The 20624-nt window shown below is 36.6% G+C and overlaps 1 protein-coding gene and 1 long non-coding RNA gene across 7 annotated transcripts in view; one reads left to right on the top strand and one right to left on the bottom strand.

Annotated features, from left to right (window-relative positions):
- The window catches only part of LOC132695322 (E3 ubiquitin-protein ligase RNF113A), a 506126-nt gene extending 491888 nt beyond the window's left edge, over positions 1 to 14238 (bottom strand). For all 6 annotated transcript variants that reach the window (XR_013554665.1, XR_009617811.2, XR_013554666.1 and 3 more), the window contains exon 1: positions 14137 to 14238. The gene's annotated coding sequence lies outside the window, so the exon portion shown is untranslated. The remainder of the gene's footprint in view (positions 1 to 14136) is intronic.
- Positions 14239 to 14242: 4 nt separating this feature from the next.
- The window catches only part of LOC132660319 (uncharacterized), a 69586-nt gene continuing 63204 nt past the window's right edge, over positions 14243 to 20624 (top strand). The window contains exons 1-2 of the long non-coding RNA XR_013554668.2: positions 14243 to 14434; positions 14975 to 15053. This is a non-coding gene — a long non-coding RNA (uncharacterized LOC132660319). The remainder of the gene's footprint in view (positions 14435 to 14974; positions 15054 to 20624) is intronic.

The following is a 20624-nucleotide window of genomic DNA, read 5'->3' as shown; positions in this document are numbered from 1 at the left end:
CCAGACTTCTCAAAACGAAAAGACCCAAATAGATAAAATCATGAATGAAAATGGATTTATCACAACCAATCCCTAGAAATACAAACAATTACCAGAGAATACTATGAAAAATTATGTGCCAACAAATGGGACAACCTGGAAGAATTGGACAAATTCCTAGACACCCACACACTACCAAAACTCAAACAGGAAGAAACAGAAAATTTGAACAGACCCATAACTAGTGAAGAAATTGAATCAGTTATCAAAAATTTCCCAACAAATAAGAGTTCTGGGCCAGATGGCTTCCCAGGGGAATTCTATCAGACATTTAAAGCAGAGTTAATACCTATCCTTCTCAAGCTGTTTCAAAAAATAGAAACAGAAGGAAACTTCCAGACTCATTCTATGAAGCCAGCATTACCTTGATTCCCAAACCAGAGACCTCACAAAAAAGGAGAACTGCAGACCCATATCCCTGATGAAAATTGATGCAAAAATTCTCAACAAGATACTAGCAAATCAAATTCAACAGCATATAAAAAGAATTATTCACCATGATCAAGTGGGATTCATTTCTGGGCTGCAGGACTGGTTCAATATTTGCAAATCAATCAATGTGATACATCACATTAATAAAATAAAGGATAAGAACCATATGATCCTGTCAATAGATGGAGAAAAAGCATTTGACAAAATACAGAATCCTTTAATAAAAACCCTCAAGAAAGTCAGGATAGAAAGAACATACCTAAACATCATAAAAGCCATATGAAAAGGCCACAGGTAATATCATCCTCAATGGGGAAAAACAGAGCTTTCCCCCTAACATCAGGAACATGACAGGGATGTCTACTCTCACCACTGTTGTTTAACATAGTATTGGAAGTCCTAGCATCAGCAATCAGCAATCAGACAATAAAATGAAATAAAAGTCATCCAAATTGTCAAAGAAGTCAAACGTTCACTTTTCACAGACAACATGATACTCTACATGGAAAACCCGAAAGACTCCACCAAAAGGCTGCTAGAACTAATATATGAATTCAGCAAAGTTTCAAGGTACAAAATCAATGTACAGAAATCAGCTGCATTTCTATACACCAATAATGAAGCAACAGAAAAAGAAATCAAGAAATTGATCCCATTTACAATTGCACCAAGAACCATAAAATACCTAGGAATTAACCTAACCCACGATATAAAATATCTGTATGTTGAAAACCACAGAAAACTTATGAAGGAAGTTGAAGAACACACAAAGAAATGAAAAAACATTCCATCCTCATGGATTAGAAGTATAAATATTGTTAAAATGTCAATACTACCCAAAGCAATCTACACATTCAATGCAATACCAATCAAAACAGCACCAGAATTCTTCTCAAAGCCAGAACAAACAATTCTAAAATTTGTATGGAACCTCAAAAGACCCGAATAGTCAAAGTAATATTGAAGAAGAAAACCAAAGTGGGAGGCATCACAATCCCAGACTTTAGCCTCTACTACAAAGCTGTAATCATGAAGACAGTATGGTATTGGCACAAAAACAGACACATAGAACAATGGAATAAAATAGAGAACCCAGAATCGGACCCACTATGTATGGCCAACTAGTCTTTGACAAAACAGGAAAGAGTATCCAATGGAAAAAAGACAGTCTTTTTAGCAAATGGTGCTGGAAGAACTGGACAGCAACATGCAGAATGAAACTATACCACTTTCTTACACCATACACAAAAATAAACTCCAAATGATGAAAGACCTAAATGTGAGACAGGAAACCATCAAAACCCTAGGGGACAAAGCAAGCCAACAACCTCCTTGACCTCAGCCACAATAATTTCTTGCTCAACACATCTCCAAAGGCAAGGGAATTAAAAGCAAAAATGAACTATTGGGACCTCATCGAGATAAAAAGCTTCTGCACCACAAAGGAAACAATCAACAAAACTAAAAGGCAACCAACAGAATGGGAAAAGATATTTGCAAGTGACATATCGGATAAAGGGTTAGTATCCAAAATCTTTATAGATCCAAAATCTATAAAGAACTTACTAAACTCAACACCCAAAAACAAATAATCCAGTTAAGAAATGGGCAGAAGACATGAATAGACACTTTTCCAAAGAAGACATCCAGATGGCCAATAGACAAATGAAAAGATGCTCAACGTCACTCATCAGGGAAATACAAATCAAAACCACACTGAGGTATGACCTAACACCAGTCAGAGTGGCTAAAACTAACAACTCAAGCAACTACAGATGCTGGTGAGGATGTGGAAAAACAAGAACCCTCTTGCACTGTTGGTGGGAATGCAAACTGGTACAGTCACCCTGGAAAAGTGTGGAAGTTCCTCAAAAAATTTAAAATAGAACTACCCTGCAACCCAGCAATTGCACTACTAGGAATTTATCTGAAGGATACAGGAGTGCTGATTCATAGGGACACATGTACCCCAATGTTTATAGCAGTGCTTTCAATGTTAGCCAAATTATGCAAAGAGCCTAAATGTCCATCAACTGATGAATGGATAAAGAAGATGTGGTTTATATATATAATGGAATACTACTTGGCAATGAGAAACAATGAAATCATGCCACTTGCAGCAATGTGGATGGAACCGGAAGGTATTATGCTGAGTGAAATAAGTCAGAGAAAGACAGATATCATATGTTTTCACTCATACGTGGATCTTGAGAAACTTAATAGAAGACCATGGGGGAAGGGAAGGGGTAAAAAATAGTTACAAACAGAGAGGGAGGGGGGCAAACCATAAGAGACTCTTAAATACAGAGAACAATCTGAGGGTTGACGGGGGGCGGGGGGTGAATGTGTGATGGGCATTGAGGAGGGCACTTGTTGGGATGAGCACTGGGTGTTGTATGTAAGTGATGAACCATGGGAATCTACCCCAAAAACCAAGGGCGCACTTTACACACTGCATGTTAGCCAATTTGACAATAAATTATACTTAAAAATAATAATAAAAATAAACATAAAAAAAATTCTAGAGAATTAATTCATTATTCTAAAGGCTGAAAAACTAAGGAAAGGAATCAAGCATTTCTTCTGCCTTTCCTGTACAAACTATACATCAGGGTAACAATAGTTGATAAGAAAATCCCTCTTTAGGAAAGGAGTTCCACCTAATAAATACGAAATAATAAAATTAGAATATCACCATTTGTAACCCCTAATGAAATCATGTATGTGGGAAGTTACCAACAATGGCTGCTAAAACCAGTAGGTGAACAAGTGATCAATCTTAATATCATGAAAATAGAAACAGATATCATGTGTCTTCTCCAGGGTGCCATAGGAAATACATACACCACCACCTATTAAGTGTTCTTATGAAAAATAAAGTCAAAGCCCAATCTCATCAAGCCCCATCTAGATCTATTACTATTTTACAGAGGAACATATTAAACCACATCATGGAGGAAAAGAGAAACTGTACATCAATTTCTTGATAAACTCTAAGAAACCAAGAAGAGATATTTGAAAACTTCCTATATATTTGATGATTTTGAGAAGCAGCATCCATTTTTTTTTTTTACCTATGATAACTATAAGATGGTTATGCCTTAAAAAGACTTACACTAGGTATTTACAGATGATATGATACCATGTCTAATTTTACTTCAAGATAATCCATCGCAGGAGAAAGAGGGGGGTAATAGAGGAAATAAAGCAGACCATATGCTGAGAATTGCAGAAGCTATTTCACTAGCTGATAGCATGGAGAAGGAAGTGGGGAGACCGCTTGGACACTGAATGGGATTTCTTTGATGGTCAGTGTGGTTCAGCATCAGCATCACCTGCCACCTTGTTAGAAATGCTGAATCTCAGCCACATGTCAGACCTCCTCAATCAGAAACCGCATTGAACAATGTCCCTTGATAATTTGTGTGCACAGTAAAGTTTGAGAAGCACTTTTGTAGATCACTTTGAAGAGAATTATTCTCTTCCAATCCATGAACTGCTATACTTCTCCATTTTTTTAAGTCTACCCTAATGGCTCTCAGTGATTTTTTTATAGTTTCCTGAAGAGAAGCTGTACTATGCAGCTGGGGCTGCCATAAAGAAATACCACAGACTGGCTGGCTTAACAGAAATTTATGTTTTCACAGTTCTGGAGGTTAGAAGTCCAAGATCAAGGTGTAGTCAACTCGGTTCTTGGTAAGACTCTCTTCTGGCTTGCAGACAAACACTGTCCTCACATAGCCTCTACTCTGAGAAAGAGCAGGGACAGCAAGCAGCAAGAGAGCTCTCTGGTGTCTCTTCTTGTAAGGACACTAATCCTATTGGATCAGGGCCCCACCCATATGACTTCATTTAACTTTAATTATTTCCTTAGAGGTCCTATCTCCAAATACAATCACAGGGAGTGGGAGAAGGGAGGGATAGATGCTAGGATTTCAATATGAATGGCGAGGGAGGAGGGAGAGGACACAAACATTCAGTCCATAAAAGGACTTGCACCAAGCTTTTTGCATTTGTTCCTAAAAATAACAAAATTTAAGTGATTTATGAAGTAGAATAATTTACTTGTAGACTCTTTTAAATTTTCTAATTTTACTTATCTTCAAATAAAGGCAGTTTTCTTATTTTTCAGTCCTTATACCTTTTACTTTTTTCTTACCTTTTTCCCCAAAATCAACAGGAAAGTGTAATGTTTGCAGCAGGATGTTAGTAATCACCCTTTTCAGAATGAGGATGTTCCCATCTATCCCTAGTTTACCCACAAATTTTATCATGAATGAATGCTGAATTTCATCAAATGCTTATTTTGCATCTATTGAGATGATCTATGATAATGTCCCCCTTTCCATTCCTAGCACTGGTTATCTGTACCTTACCTATTGTTTCCTTAGTCTTTATTGCTAGAGATTTTATTAATTTATTAATTTTTGCCTTCACTGACTTTCTCTATTGTACCTTTGTTTCCTATTTCATAGATTTCTACTCTTCACTCCCTTTTTTTTCCCCTTCATCTCTGGATATAATTTGCTCCTTTTTCCAGCTTCTTGAGGTAAAAGTTTAGATTATGGGCTCAGATTTTCTTCTTTTTTAATATAAACATGTTAAGGATATGTTTCTTTCTATGTATTATGTTAGCTGCATTTCATACATTATATCACATCTTCATTCAATTCAGAATATTTTCTGATCTTTATTATGATTTTTTCTTTGGCCCACAGATTACTTAGAAGTATAATTCTTAATTTTCAAATATATGGGAAATTTCTAGTAATCTTTCTCTAGTTAATTATCTAGTTACCCCTTTCAAGTTTATGTTGTGACCAGAGAATTTACTGAAATTTGCTTAATGGTCTATAGTCAATTTAAAAAAGAATGTTGCATGTGGGTTTGAAAAGAATTCTATAGATATTCAGTGAAGTATTCTATATGTCAATTAGGTCAGGTTTATTAACTGTTACTCAAAATTCCCACACCTTTATAATTTTTCTGTTTATTCTATGTTAATGGCATGTTAACATCAATAACTAAGAGAGTCAGTTTCTCTACTACTTTTAGTTTCTATCAGTGCTTTATATATTTGATATATTTGATACTATGTTATTACATACAAAACAAGAATTGTTATATCTTTCTGGTACATCAAAACTTTATCATCCTTTTAACTTTTCTGTATCCTTATGTTTTAGATCTCCTGAAATTTTTATACAATTGATAATTTTAGTCCATGTATATTTGATGTAATGACTAATTCTTTTAGATTAAGTCTACTATATTACTAAATACTCTTGACTTGTCCTACTCATTCCGTGGTTCTTTTTTTCTTCTTTCCTATCTTTCAGATTTGATTTTTCTAAATATTTTTTTATTATTCCAACTTTTTGCCCATTAGTTCAGAAGTTATATAGTCTTTAGTAGTGACTCTACATAGCAAGCTGCATCCTTTGACTTAACAAAAATCTGATACTAATTACTGCTTTTACCCTTTGATGGACAAAATACCATGTATCTCCCCTTAACAAGGTATGTGCCATTTTGTCATTGTATTTTACGTGGTTTTATTTATTTATTTACTTAAAACCCACAAGACATTTTATAACTGTCTTGTGCAATTAATAATTGCTTTAGAATTACCAATATACTTTCTTTTGGGAGCGAAGGTCTTCATTCTTCCCAAACTTTCATCTGAATTTTCTTCTGTCTAAAGAAAACCTTTTAGAATTTTTGTGTGAATCTGCTGACAAATTCTCTAAATTTAGTTCTTGCCTAAAATTTCTTTATCTTTATTCTTGGATTATCTTTTCAACAGGCTTAGATTTCTAGATTGGTAATGGTCTTTTTTCACCACTTTAAAATATGATTCTCTTGTCTTCTGGTTTCTATCATTTTCTATCAGTTGTCAGTTCAATTGCTTCTTTGAAGGCAGTCTATCTTTTTTAAATCTGGCTTGGGGCGCCTGGGTGGCTCAGTCGGTTAAGCGGCCGACTTCAGCTCAGGTCATGATCTCGCAGTCTGTGAGTTCGAGCCCCGCGTCGGGCTCTGTGCTGACAGCTCAGAGCCTGGAGCCTGTTTCGGATTCTGTGTCTCCTTCTCTCTGACCCTCCCCCATTCATGCTCTGTCTCTCTCTGTCTCAAAAATAAATAAACGTTAAAAAAAATTTAAAAAAATAAATAAATAAATAAATAAATAAATAAATCTGGCTTGCTTGCTTTCTTTTTTTTTTTTTTTTTTTTACCTTTTGTTTCAGTAATATTACTAGAATGTGCCTTTCTTTATATTACCTTGTTTCAGATTTGTAAGCAATTCTTTACGGGTTGATGAATTTCATCAGCTATGGAAAATTCTTACATCTAGTTTACTCAGATTTGCTTCTACTCCATTCTCTTTCTTCTCTCTTTATGGAACTATAATCACACATAAGTTAGAGCTTTTCACTTCATCTTCCATATCTTCTGTCCTCTATTCTCATTTTCCATTCTTTTCGTTTCTACGAATTTCACTCTGGAGATTGTCTTTAATCCATCAGGCAGCTCACTAATTCTCTCATCAGCTGTGTCAATCTGCTGTCACACTCAACTACTGAGATCTTCCAATTTTCATCATTAAATTTTCTGCTCCAGATTTTCTATTTGGTCTTTTTTCTTATAGTATCCACATCTGCCAAATTTCTCCATCTTGTCCTTTACCACCTTCACCAAAGTAGGTATGTTTATTTTGAATTCTGTATCTGAAAATTCTAACATCTGGCACCCTTGTGAGTCTATTTCCACAGTGTTGTTTCTGTTGGCTTTCATTCATGTCTCCTGTCTGTCTATTGTTTATTATGCCCTAAATATTGTTTTTGCAAAATTCCTTGTAGAAGTAATTTGAGGCATTGGATAATGATGTTGTTTCTCCAGGAGGGACTTATATTTTCTTCACTGGGTGCCTAGGAACACTAGCACCCTGGATCAACTTCCATTCACTTTTCTCTGCCCCTAGAATGCAATCCTTGGGAATCCCAAATCAAAGTGGGGCAAGGAGGCACTAGAACTCTCTTATTGCTGCTGCATTAGCTCAGAGCACATCAAAACTGCTGCATGACCACTTGACCTCTCAGCCTCCTATCTCCAAGAAATGCAAGAAAAGCAGACTCAGTTCTAAGACCACCCTCTGAGCCTTGCCCTATCTCTAGATCCTGGCTTTGGAATTCTTTGCTATTTATTTTGTTCACTTTCTGGGATCCTTATGCAGTTTTTGTCTGTTTGTTTGCTGGGTTTGGTCCGGCTTTTCAAGTTGGACTCAGCAGGTCAGTCCAAATGACTGCCCACCATTACTAAAACAGAAGACACTTAAACACAAATTTCCTCTTCTTTCTGATCTTAAATAGGAGGAGCTAAGAAAACAAAATTTTTCTAACTCCTCCTATTCCCAAGTGTTTCCTCAATTTATAATTATTTAATCTAAAGTAACCAAATACTCACTTGACCAAAATAATGTCTTTTAAAAGTATTAGCAAACAAATGGTTATATTAGAATATTAATATGACTTCCACTGTCTTTAAAATCTTATTAAAACTGTGCCTCATAGCCACCAGTTTATCATAGTTGATATCACCAAAGAAATAACTAGATGTACACCCCATAGGAAAAACAACCTTGGAGTTGTTCATTGAGATTACAGTTTTAATGAAATGGGTTAAAGATGTTCCAAAGCTCGCTGTAACCTTTGTAAACTTTTCAAAATGATTTTATAAGTTATAACCCCAAACACTGATTAGAACATGCCACTTCTTGGGGCGCCTGGATGGCTCAGTTGGTTAAGCATCTGACTTCGGATCAGGTCATGATCTCACGGTTTGTGAGATTCTGTGGTCTGGTTCAGACTGTGTGTCTCCCTCTCTCTCTGCACCCCCCCTCCGCCGGTCATGCTCGCTCTCTCTCTCTCTCTCTCTCTCTCTCTCTCCTCCCTCAGAAATAAACATTTAAAATTTTTAAAAATAAATGCCACCTCTTCCCCATCATGTTTGCCCTATTTTACTATACTCAAATTTTAACCATTTAAGAAAATTCAAATCAAAAACATATTTTATAACCAAAACACACTGATTTTTTTTTTTTTAGGACCTCTTCAAATTAGCATTTGAGACTGAGAAATTGCCTTTCAACCTTTCAAATTCACTCACCATTTAACAAACATTTGTTGAGTACCAACTATATATCAAATATATAAGTAAATTGCTGGGTTCTTTTTTAAAGTATGTCAGACTCTTGCTCATGTACTTTACTGATTTATGGGTCATATTAAACATTAGTGTCTGTAACATAATCACTGAAAAGAATATTTCCCAGTTCTTTGTGTAATGTGTCTTTCTAAGACAGCCTTGAAATTTAATCCAATGTCTGCATTATCTTCCTCATAAAAAGGGACAAATGCAATTGGTAGTAAATGACATCAACATTCTTTTCTACTCACCCAGGAAAAATTATCACCTGTGGTTGAAATTTTTCTAAAGCAAGTCTATAGCTAATTGGAACTCTGATTCTCTACAGCAGAGTTGATTTGAGAAGTGGATAAGGATTATAGAAGTAGCAAATAAGATCTCTGGCTTGCCAGAACCATAGATGCAGCCACCTTTTATAAATAAGGAAACTGAAGTTAAGTGAGGATAAAAGAAATGTTTAAGGTCCCAGCTATCCAGGGCCAACTCAAGTCCAGAATCTCTGTCTATCCAGGTCCACATAATGAAATAGACAGCCTAGATTCTATAACAAATACCTTCTGAACGTGTTTTTGCTTGTATGTATGTACAAATGATTTAACATCATTATTTGACTGTTTCAAGTTGTGAGTTTATTTTCCTTTCTTTCTCTTTTTAATCATCTCAGAATAGAAAAACCACCAATTTATTAAACCCTGTGGCAATTATTCAGTGGGTTCATGTCAAGTTGAGTAAAACATTTCTTTCATTTTGTGTCAATATCTAAGGACTTCAGCAGTATCTGAGAGGGTTCAGATTAATTGTATGTTCATTGTTAAGCTCCTTTTAATGGCACAGTGAACAGATAGGATGGAAAGAATCACCCCATCCTTCATGGTGGCACAGCCAAGTTAGAAGTGTCCCAGAAAGGACCATGGTTAACTGACAAGATTTGCTGACTTTGGAGCACATCTTTATTATATGAGTTTGTTTGGTTGTTTTTTTTTTTTTTTGGTTTTGCTTTTTTGTTTTGTTTTGTTTTTTTGTTTTTTGTTTTCAGATTATAGGTTTGCTTTGGGAAAGTAAGATAATAAAAGCAAGAACAGGGGCGCCTGGGTGGTTCAGTCAGATACGCATCTGACTCTTGATTTCAGCTCAGGTCATGATCTTATGGTTCATGAGATAGAGCCCCATGTCAGACTCTGTGCTGCTTAGGATTCTCTCTCCCCACTCCCCCCTCCCCCTTTTTGCGCTCACACTCTCTAATAAATAATACATTAAAAGAGAAGCAAACACAAAGTAATGAATGTTGAAGACTGCCCTCCTGTTTAAGACTTTTGCAAAGTTGCTACTCTCCACTACAGTCTCTAGACCAGTGCTTCTGAACCTTGCATGGTACATCTTGAGGAGCTTCAAACAATACTAATGCCTGGGCCCCATGCCCAGAAAGTCTGATTTGTTAGTCTAGGGTGGGGCCTGAGCATGGGGACTTTTTTTTAAACCTTCAAGAATGATGGCAATGCAAAGCCAGAGCTGAGAGTCCCTGCTCCAGACACTGCTCTGAAGTAAAGAGGAACAATTTTCATTTGTAACAAATACAGAGAGAATCCACACCTTGTGGTGTGACCTTCTTTCTTCAAATGAATTAGAAAAGGACTGACACTTTCTCATAAAACATAATGCCCTTTCCTTTGTTAGAAATTTTTTACTGCCTGACTCCTTCAAGGATTGGGCCATATTCTCAAGCAACCTAGCAAAACCTTGCATCTCCAGAGCACATAAGACTCCAGGGTCAGGTTTCATGCAAAGAACCTTGCAAGTGCAAAGTTTGAGAGCCCTAACTTCCCAAAATGACCTCTTCAACTATTAATTTATAAACCTTATTTGGGAAAAAGAACATAGAGAGCTAGAAGAGAAACTTTCCATCAAATCTGTCCAGTTTTGTGGTAAAACGTCATCATTAATTTTACTACTACAAATTTAACATTTTAATAGCATTTTCCTCCAAAAACATGAATCCTTTTCATTTGAATTTGAATTTGTATAGCTGATAAGAAAAAATAGATATGATTGTACCCACTTTATAGATGGAGAAGCATATGCATAATTTCAGTGATTCATTCAAAGTCAATTGTCACTGACAGAATCAAGAAATTGAAGCTGTGTTACAATATTCTTTATGATGTTCTACAACTCATACTAAAAATATCCTATTGAGGTATTTACCTCAAGATATATTTTAAGAACACTGGATCACCAAATTCCACAAAATTTAAAATAGCCATACAAATAGTAAGTCTGAAACAAAACTTATCCTGAAACCGGAAATACAGGTCTCTATAGTCTGTAAAGACAACTACAAATTATATTTAGTTTCAGCCTTTAGTTTTACCATTTACTTTCAAAACAAACTTTGTTTCATTATATTCATAATTGCTTTTAATGTACTGACACCCAATACAAATAAATGAAAATCAAGTGACCAGACGATAGACGTAAGAAAAAATTTACAAGTGTTATTACTGAGGAAGTGTGTAGAATTTTCTTTCCCAGAAATTTCCCAAGAGGATTTACAACCTTCTGGCCCTCAAATACTGTGGACTACCAGAAATAGCAAATGACTCTCTCACCAGAGTGACTCTACATAGTTTCTAAAGAAACTAAATACATCTCACATAAATCTATCTTGCATTGGGATAATAACAAATGCTTTCCCTTCCCCATCCCCACCCCCTTCCAAAAAAATTGCTTCAAGAGAAGGAAATAGTGAAAATAATTATTACTCTGTCCCTGTTCTGGATTTACAGCAGACACTGATGGCCAGAGTCCAAGCCCAGGAGAGTTACCACCTATAGTTTCAAATTGGGGTTTCAGTACCGATAAATACTGCTGGAACATCTCATTTGAGTACTGCTAAAGAAAAGTGACCATTGAGACTCTGGTGGCCATATACTCGTTACAGGTGGGGGAAAAAAAACTTCTCCATTTTTCCTAAATTTAATTTCCACTAAGGGTCAAGTAACATAAGGTTTACTGATCTGTATCATACATACATCAAAAGGCAATGGTAATGTTGCCAACAAGAAATAAAATCAAGAAGGGTTCAGGCTCCAAGCACAACTGGAAGGTCCCAAGCTGAACAGGAAGAAACATAAACACTGTTCTTCCATAACCTTCTGACAATAAGCTCCAGAATGGTACCCTGGCTTGCTCAATACTCAGCTCTCTGGAAAAAGCAAACTTTTCATTCTGCACTTAATATTTTATATAGCTCATTTAGAAGCTTTCATATAAGCTAAATATATTTTTGTCTAAAATTTAAAAGACAAGATTCTTTTAAAGTATTATGTTTTAAAACGCTGGAAAGAAAGGGGAAGCTATATTTTTACCTAAACAGATTGCAAATAGTTGTACAAAAAATAAAACAAGTGTTTGTTACCTTGTCACTGCTTCATGACCACTTCACATTTTTAGTTGGAGCTGTCTATCATACGTAAGGTATACTCAGCTTGGAGCTAAGCCATTTGTAACTTTATAGGTATGGACAAAATCTTCAAAGAGACTCACATTACTTAAAATCTGCTTGCTAAGCGATTTTTAAAAAGTTAAAACAAACTCTTGTCTATGAACAAGAACTCCAAACTCAATTAGTTTTTTTCCAAGAATGCTCTTTAAAATAGACTGTCAAGAAAATTACTCCTTTCCACTGTTGCTTGACATTCAAAATCTCTGTTCACAAGTTTCTTACTAAACAAGTTTTTCTTAGTATCTGGCTTGGGTTTTTCTCTTCACCTTTATAAATAGAAAAGTAACCGCACAGGAATCTTGAAAGATATTCTTGTGACTAAAAGAAAACTGAAAGGAGAATTTTACAATATGGCTTTGGTAACAATAAAACATAAATTGAATTTTTTACCTGCAGTAAGTAACATGTATTTAGTGATGAGATGTGTTAGGTCTCATCTGCTGTAGTTACATGTCAAGTTCTAATCACTGTATTTTTCTCCCTATCACCCGAGAAATCCAAATAGCTTTCACTTCATTTTTGTGTACACAAAAGAAAAATAAAAAATCTTCTGTGTTCTTTTGCTGCCACCCAGTGGTTCTGATCGGTAAACGCAATGATGACAAATCTAACACGGAAGAGACATAAGCACATCTTTACCCAAAGCATGAAAATCCAAATTATTAAAAGCGATAAATTTTGAAGTGAGTAGTTACATAATAAAGGGTTCCTTAGGGTGCCTGGGTGGCGTTAAGCGTCCCACTCTTGGTTTTGCTTTAGGCTATCATCTGTTTGCGGGTTCAAACTTGCATCAGGCTCTGTACTGACAGCGTGGAGTGTTCTTGGGATTCTCTCCCTCTCCCTCTCGCCGCCCTCTCCCCCTCCCCTGCTCACTCTCTCTCTCTCAAATAAACTTTAAAAAATTAAAAATTAATAAAAATTAAAAATTAATCAGTAAAGGGTTCCTTTGCTGCATAAATATTGAGGAAAAACCTCACCTAGGTTGTAAAATCAAGCAACAGTGGGGGATACTGCCTTTCACTCTTCATAGTGTCAGGCAGGCTCAGCATCAGCATATAGTAGGCACTCAGTAAACACCTTTTACCTCAACCAATTACATCTTTTTTTTCTTTTTTAACCAACTACGTATTTAAACTGTTTCATTAAAATTCTTACAATAAAGTGATAAAAACACGATGCAAAAACACAATGCAGCTGAATGCAAATGTGAATGTAAATAATAGGCTGAAAGAAAATATTTAAATATTAGTCAATTATTTCCTGGTAGGGGAGGGGACAGACTTCTCTTTAATTTCTATAAAGAGCATGTTTTACATGGCCAGGAGGGGGAATCAATAAATTAAATCTATTAATTTAAGGAAAGAACTATCTTTGAGGAATATGCCAGGTGTATCAATAGTAGGCTTCTTGACTAGTTTTATGATGATCTGAGCTGTAGGACAAACTGTCAGACCTGGTCAAAAATTCAGGATGATTGGGGCACCTGGCTGGCTCAGTCAGAAGCACATTCGACTCTTTATCTTGGGGTCTCAAGCGTGGAGCATACATTAAAAAAAAAAAAAAAAAAAAAAAAAAGTTAAAAAAATTTCAGGATGATTTTCCCATCACTGACATTAGCAACAGAGTGCACTGTCAGAAATGTGTTACAGCTCCAAATCATGCTTAAAACTTGTGCAAATTTAACAGCTACTACATAAAACCGAAACTAAAACCAGCTACACAGTGTTTGAAAATTCGCTGCAAGCCTGGCCAATCAGCCAACAGCATCCATGACTGAGCCAGGTCCTCTCCCCCAAGCCTCTTCTGCATGAGGTTCCTCAACCGGTAATAAAGCTGCGGGCGAACACATTGGTGAAGGTGCAGTCTCCCAGTGGACCCCTATCCTAGCCTCCCTACAATAGTTACCTTCCAGACCGCCGGTGGATGTCCAAACCGCGGAGAGAAACGACAATTATACATACCTCTGATAAAGTTCCGTGCATAAACTAGGCAGGGTAAGAGATTAACAACAACACTGATGATAGAACAATTTTAACAGTATACTATAATAAAAGTTACATGAACATGGAATCTATGTCTCTCAAAATACTCACCTCTCCCGCCAGGAGAGAATAAAATGTTCACGTGCACTGAAACAAAATGGCATTCTGACGCAGCGTGAGTCTACTATTGACCTTCTGTGATTGGTCAGGAGATCCATCTGCTTTCCCTTTTAGTTACCCTGGGTAAGTAACTAAAAGGGCCAAAGCGAAATCCCAGGTAAGCGGGGACGACTATAATTGTGTAACCTTGGGCAAGGCCTAACCTCTCTGAGCCTCAGTAACATTGTAAACAGAAACATAGTAAATATGCACCTCGATTGGCTTGCATGGATCCCAAATGCAGTAACAAAAAGCCCGGATTATTCGTGGCAAGGACTTGGTGCTAGCTGCCATAAATGCACAGACTTTCACACAGAGACAGTGCATGACAATTATCCGCACACACAGAACAATCACTATTCAGAAAGGAATGATTGGAGGATCTTTTTATTCATTTATAGTCATTTATTATTTTTTATTTATTTTGAGAAAGCTCGCGTGCACGTGCCCATGAGTGGGGGAGGGGCAGAGAGAGGGAGAAAGAGAATCCTGCGCAGGCTCCACATTATCAGTGCAGAGCTGGAGATGGAGCTTGAGCTCACAAACCCACAGATCATGACCTGAGCAGAAATCAAGAGTCAGATGCCTAATCGACTGAGACACTCAGATGCCCCATGTAGTCATTTTTTAAATTGAATAACCAGTGCTTTAATTACAGATACTAGTACAAAAATATGGTAAACACTGAGCCTGAGTTCCAGCCATGAAAATGACAACCCAGTATTCAGTTTATCTTGGTAAGTGTAATAATATTTAAAACAATTGGTAAAGATAGCATTAAAAACAAAGCCCTTAAATAAACATTAAAGCGGGGGGGGGGGGGGGGGGGATTTGTCTGGGTGGCTCAGTGGCTTATGATCTCACAGTTCATGAGTTCCAGCCCCTCATGGGGCTCTCTGCTATCAGCACAGAGCCTGTTTCAGATCCTCTCTCCCCCTCTCTTTCTGCCCCTCCCCACCTCTCTCTCTCAAAAAAATAAACTTAAAAAAAAAAAGCCCTAATAACTTCAATTGTACTTCCCAACTAACATATTAACAAGCATTTATTTACCTCTGACAAAAATATATATATTTTTAGAAGAGGATTCCAATACTTTGGCTTATAAAAATTTGAATATAATGAAAATGTTCTCCAGTGAATCAGGAAATTTAAAGAATTTTAAGATGGATTTTAAATTAAAGACCAAGGGGCGCCTAGGGGGCTCAGTTAAGCAACTGACTTTTGATCTGCCCTGGGCTCTGCTCTGGCTCTGGCTGGCTCTGGGCTGGGTGTGGAGCCTGCTTGGGATTCTCTCCCTCTCCTCTCTCTCCTTCTGCACTTGTGTGCATGCTCTCTCTCTCTCTCTCAAAAAAAAAAAAAAAAAAGGGGGGGGGGGCAAGAAGGAAACTAAAAACAAAATAAAATAAAGCCCAAGTCTCATCCTGAATGAAATATTCTAGTTGGCAGCTTTTCACGATGCAGATTCTAGCTCCATTCCAATGTCATCATTAAGATCTTTTGGGGCGCCTGGGTGGCTCAGTTGGTTAAGCATCCGACTTCGGCTCAGGTCATGATCTCATGGTCCGTGAGTTCGAGCCCCGCGTCCGGCTCTGTGCTGACAGCTAGGAGCCTGGAGCCTGCTTCAGATTCTGTGTCTCCCTCTCTCTCTGACCCTCCCCCGTTCATGCTCTGTCTCTGTCTCAAAAATAAATAAACGGTAAAAAAAAAAAAAAAAAAAAAAAAATTAAAAAAAAGAACTTTTAAGATTTTCTACATCTCCTTTGATCACTTAATTCTCTTTGAACCAATACAAAAATGTATGGCAGAATCTACAAATAAAAGCTTTAAAAATAAATTACAACACTGCCAACACCCCCAATAAATTACAACTGCTGGTGAGGATGTGGAACAACAGGAATTCGTATTCATTGATGGTGGAAATGCAAAGTGGTACAGCTACTTTGGAAAATAGTTGGCAATTTCTCACAAAACTAATGCGTTTTATCATATGACCTAGCAATTGCATATAATTGGTCTTTACTAAACCAAAGGAATTGAAAACATATGTCCACAAAAAAAATCCACACATGGATGTTTACTCATAATTGCTAAAACTTGGAAGCATTCATGATGTCCTTCAACAGATGAATGGATAAATAAACTGTGGTACATCCAGATAATGAAATATTATTCAGCACTAAAAACAAATGAGCTATTAAGCCATGAAGCCATGGAGGAAACTTAATGTATACTACTGTTGCAAGAAGCCAATCTGAAAAGGCTACATACTGCATAATTCCAACTATGACATTCTGGAAAAGACAAAACTATGGTGACAGGAAAATGATCAGTGGTTGCCAGGGATTCTAAGTAAGGAGGAATGAATAGGTGGAACACAGAGGATTTTTAAGGCAATGAAACTATTCTGTATGATGCTGTAATGATAGATACAGGTCATTACACATTTGCCTAAACCTATAGAATGTGCAACACCCAGAGTGAACCATAATGTAAACTAGGGACTCTGGGTGATAATGTGTCTGTGTAGGTTCATCATTGTAACAAATGTACCATTCTACTGGGGGATGTCATCAGTGTTGGAGTTATGGATGTTGGGGGACAGGGAGTATGTGGGAACTCTCTGTACTTCCCATTGTGAACCTAAAACTGTCCTAAAAAATAAAGTTTACTACTTAATTTCCTTAAGATTACATATAAAGGGGGAAGAGGAGGAGTAGAGGCAACAATACATCATAAACAATTATACCTTAAAATGACTATTTCAGTGTTTCTATAAATTTCAAGGCAGTACATAAGAGTTAAGCTTAACAAGTTATAGTCTAAGGACATATGAATTAAGCTGTAGACTTCCCTTAAGAGGATTAAAATACACATTAACACTATTTCAAAAGCTGTTTTTAACATTTTTCAATGTTATATATTTAAATTATTTAAGGTTATCTTAAATGCCTAGATAAGTGAGAGAATGAAATTTAATTACAGGTTATTTCCACTGTCATGTATTTTGGCAATATAGCTAGGTAACTTGTGTTAAAGGAAAATTTTAAATAGCATCAATAATTAAGAAAACCTCTATTAAGTTAGTCTTTGTTTCTTACAAATTTTAAAAGTGGTAGATAAAATCTAGCAATTCCAATTCCTTAAACCCTAATTTTAACCGTTGCTAGGACAAATCCTAAAAAGATTTTACATTTTGCTATATTTCTGAAATGTAGCACTTTGGTTACTGAACAACCAATTTCCATATATCTAGTTAGACTACAGTGTGAAAAAAGATAACGAAAAAAAGTGTAAGGGCATTTCTTATGAACTTTTTTGTGTGTGAAAATTAGATACAAGAAAGTCACTCTTCCAATTCAGCATTATTAAAAAACATTCAAGCAAAGATCACACTATCACTTACATATAACCCTGTTGTCGTGGCATCTAACTTTTTCTTGAATAACATCTAGAAGTTCCGAAAGAGGGGCGCCTGGGTGGCTCAGTCGGTTAGGTGTCCCACTTCAGCTCAGGTCATGATCTCACAGTTTGTGGGTTCAAACCCCACGTCAGGCTCTGTGCTGACTGCTCAGAGCCTAGAGCCTGCTTTGGGTTCTGTGTCCCTCCTCTCTGCCCCTTCCCCACTCATGCTCTGTCTTTCAAAAATAAATGTTAAAAAAAAAATTTTTTTTTAATTAAAAATAAAAAAAAAAAAAGTAGTTCTGAAAGAGGGGCACCTGGGTGGCTCAGTCGGTTGGGCACCCAACTCTTGGTTTCAGCTCAGGTTATGATCTCATGGTTGATGAGATCAAGCCCCACCTCAGGCTCTGCGCTGACAATGTGGAGCCTGCTTGGGATTTTCTCTCCACCCCCTCCCCCTTCTCTTGCTCAAAATAAACTTAAAAAAAAAGAAGTTCCGAAAGAACATGGAAGGCAGAGAGAAAGAGAGACACCTAAGGGGCATTAAGGAATCTACTCCTGAAATCATTGTTTCACTATATGCTAATTTGGATGTAAATTTTTAAAAATAAAAAATAAAATTTAAAAAAAATAAAAATAAAAATACTTACTTTCTAGCTATATCTGGAATGCAACTTGCCTAAAATGAAAATTAAGCTGGGCTCAAATGTAGGAAAATTATTTAATACCTACAGACATATTTATACACAGGTGTTTGAGGGTTTAAGACAAATATAAGCACACACACTTAAGCATTCTTATTTAACTTAAGTATTTATTGCCTAGCATTTCAAAAACTAAAAATTTTTTCAAAAACAAAATAGGATTTACTGGGCTATCTAATTGTCATGCTGCTTCTTTGAACAAATGTTTTGCTCATCAGTATAACTTTCTCACTTTTTTGCTCATCAGTACAATTTTTTCACTTTTTACCAAGCCATGTAACAAACAAACAAACAAACAAAAAAAGCTGTGCTCCCACTTTACCTCTGTTCCAATGAGGTATTAGCACTTTCAAATCATTTGTCTTTAATTCTGATGATTATCTTCATAATGTATATCTACACTGCTAATTTTCATTGGACTTTATTGGACTCCCCATCCTAAAAATAAGGATTTAACTTATCCTGGTCCCCCTTACTCCTTCCAGTTTTCAATGTAAGAATTAAAAAATAATAGGGCCTTAAAACTGAAATAAACTTAAAACCATATTCATCCATCAGTGTTGTACAGCATCTGGATTTCTCCCCATGTAAGAATGCCCTATTCTCTGGGGCGGCTGGGTGGCTCAGTCGGTTAAGCGTCTGACTTCAGCTCAGGTCACGATCTCGTGGTCCGTGAGTTCGAGCCCTGCGTCGGGCTCTGGGCTGATGGCTCAGAGCCTGGAGCCTGCTTCTGATTCTGTGTCTCCCTAGCTCTCTGCCCCTCCCCCATTCATGCTCTGTCTCTCTCTGTCTCAAAAATAAATAAACGTTAAAAAAAAAATTAAAAAAAAAAAGAATGCTCTATTCTCATTTCAAATGCCCTTCTATATGCTTTCACTTTTACATTGTCAATGTTGGTTTTGTTTACATGCTTGTCTTCCATGTTTAATCTACTGGCTGACTCTAAAAGCTGTAAATGAATAAGCAGCATTTAAATTGCTAAAAAATATTAAACTGGGCCCAAATCACTAATAATAAAACCCACTTCTGAGTTCTCTAATACCTAACTTTAAAAGAAAGAAAACTGAATAGCACATTATACAGTTTCGACTTGGGGGGGTGGGGGGGAGGGTGGGAATAAGAGCTTAAAAAAAAAAAACCTCTATCAAGCTGAATTCAATGAGATTTCTTAAGTGGTTTGTGCTCTTGGATAAGCACAACTTGGGTAAGATGTTTTAAGTATTTATTTTCATTACTTAAACCTGACTGCTGCATTATATTGGGAAAAGACCACACAGCATATAATAGGCTTGGTGAAAATATTCTCTCCATGGAAACCTGACAATTTTCCTTCCTTCAGGGAAATGAGTTTCTTCAAACCAAGTTTAAAGGATGGTACATTCAATCATAATTGACAATGTCTGCTAGAAAGTCTGAACATTTTGGCTGCAGAATGAGTATAACAGACCCTTGACATTTCAAGTCTAAGTCCTGAGGTCTTTGCCCAAATTCAAAAATATTCCTGAATAAATTTATACAGGTTCCTGGTTTTCTTCAGAATTACACTTTCATCTTAGGTCATAAAGTTTTTTCACACATATTTACACATCCAAATTATTAATATTTTTAATTCCTCACATCGAACAGCCATTGTATTTGTTTGCTAGGGCTGCCATAACACATACCACAAACTGGGTGGCTTATACAATGGAAATGTATGGTCTCTGCTCTGGAGACTACAAACCCAGGCAAGGTTTGTTCCTTCTGAAGGCTGTGAGAGAGAATCTGCTCTGGGCCTCTCACTTAGCTTCTGGTGGTCTGCAGGCAATCTTTGGCGTTCCTGGACTTCTACAATCATCACCTTGATCTCTGCCTTCATCTCCAACTGATGTTCTCCCTATGCATGTCTATGTTCAAATTTCCCTTTTATAAGGAAATCTGTCATATTGGAATAGGACCTACTCTAATGACTTTACCTTCACTGTCTACATCTACAATGACCCTATTTCTGAGTTACAAGGTACTGAGAGTTAGGACTTCAACATATGTCTTTGGCGGGAACACAATTCAACCCATAGCAGCCATTTGCACATAATAAAGTTTGACATCTTCCAATCACTACATACTGTCTGGATAACTGCTGAATTTCGCATGCCTATAATAGAACCTGACACACGGAAGGGGCCCAATAAATATTTGTGGAACGAATAAGTGAATAAATGCATA

Source organism: Panthera onca, chromosome A3 (genome assembly GCF_046562875.1).
Source record: "Panthera onca isolate mPanOnc1 chromosome A3, mPanOnc1 haplotype 2, whole genome shotgun sequence".
Classification (NCBI taxonomy): domain Eukaryota; kingdom Metazoa; phylum Chordata; class Mammalia; order Carnivora; family Felidae; genus Panthera; species Panthera onca.
Note: the sequence above shows the minus strand (reverse complement) of the source record. Positions and strands in the feature narration are given on the sequence as shown.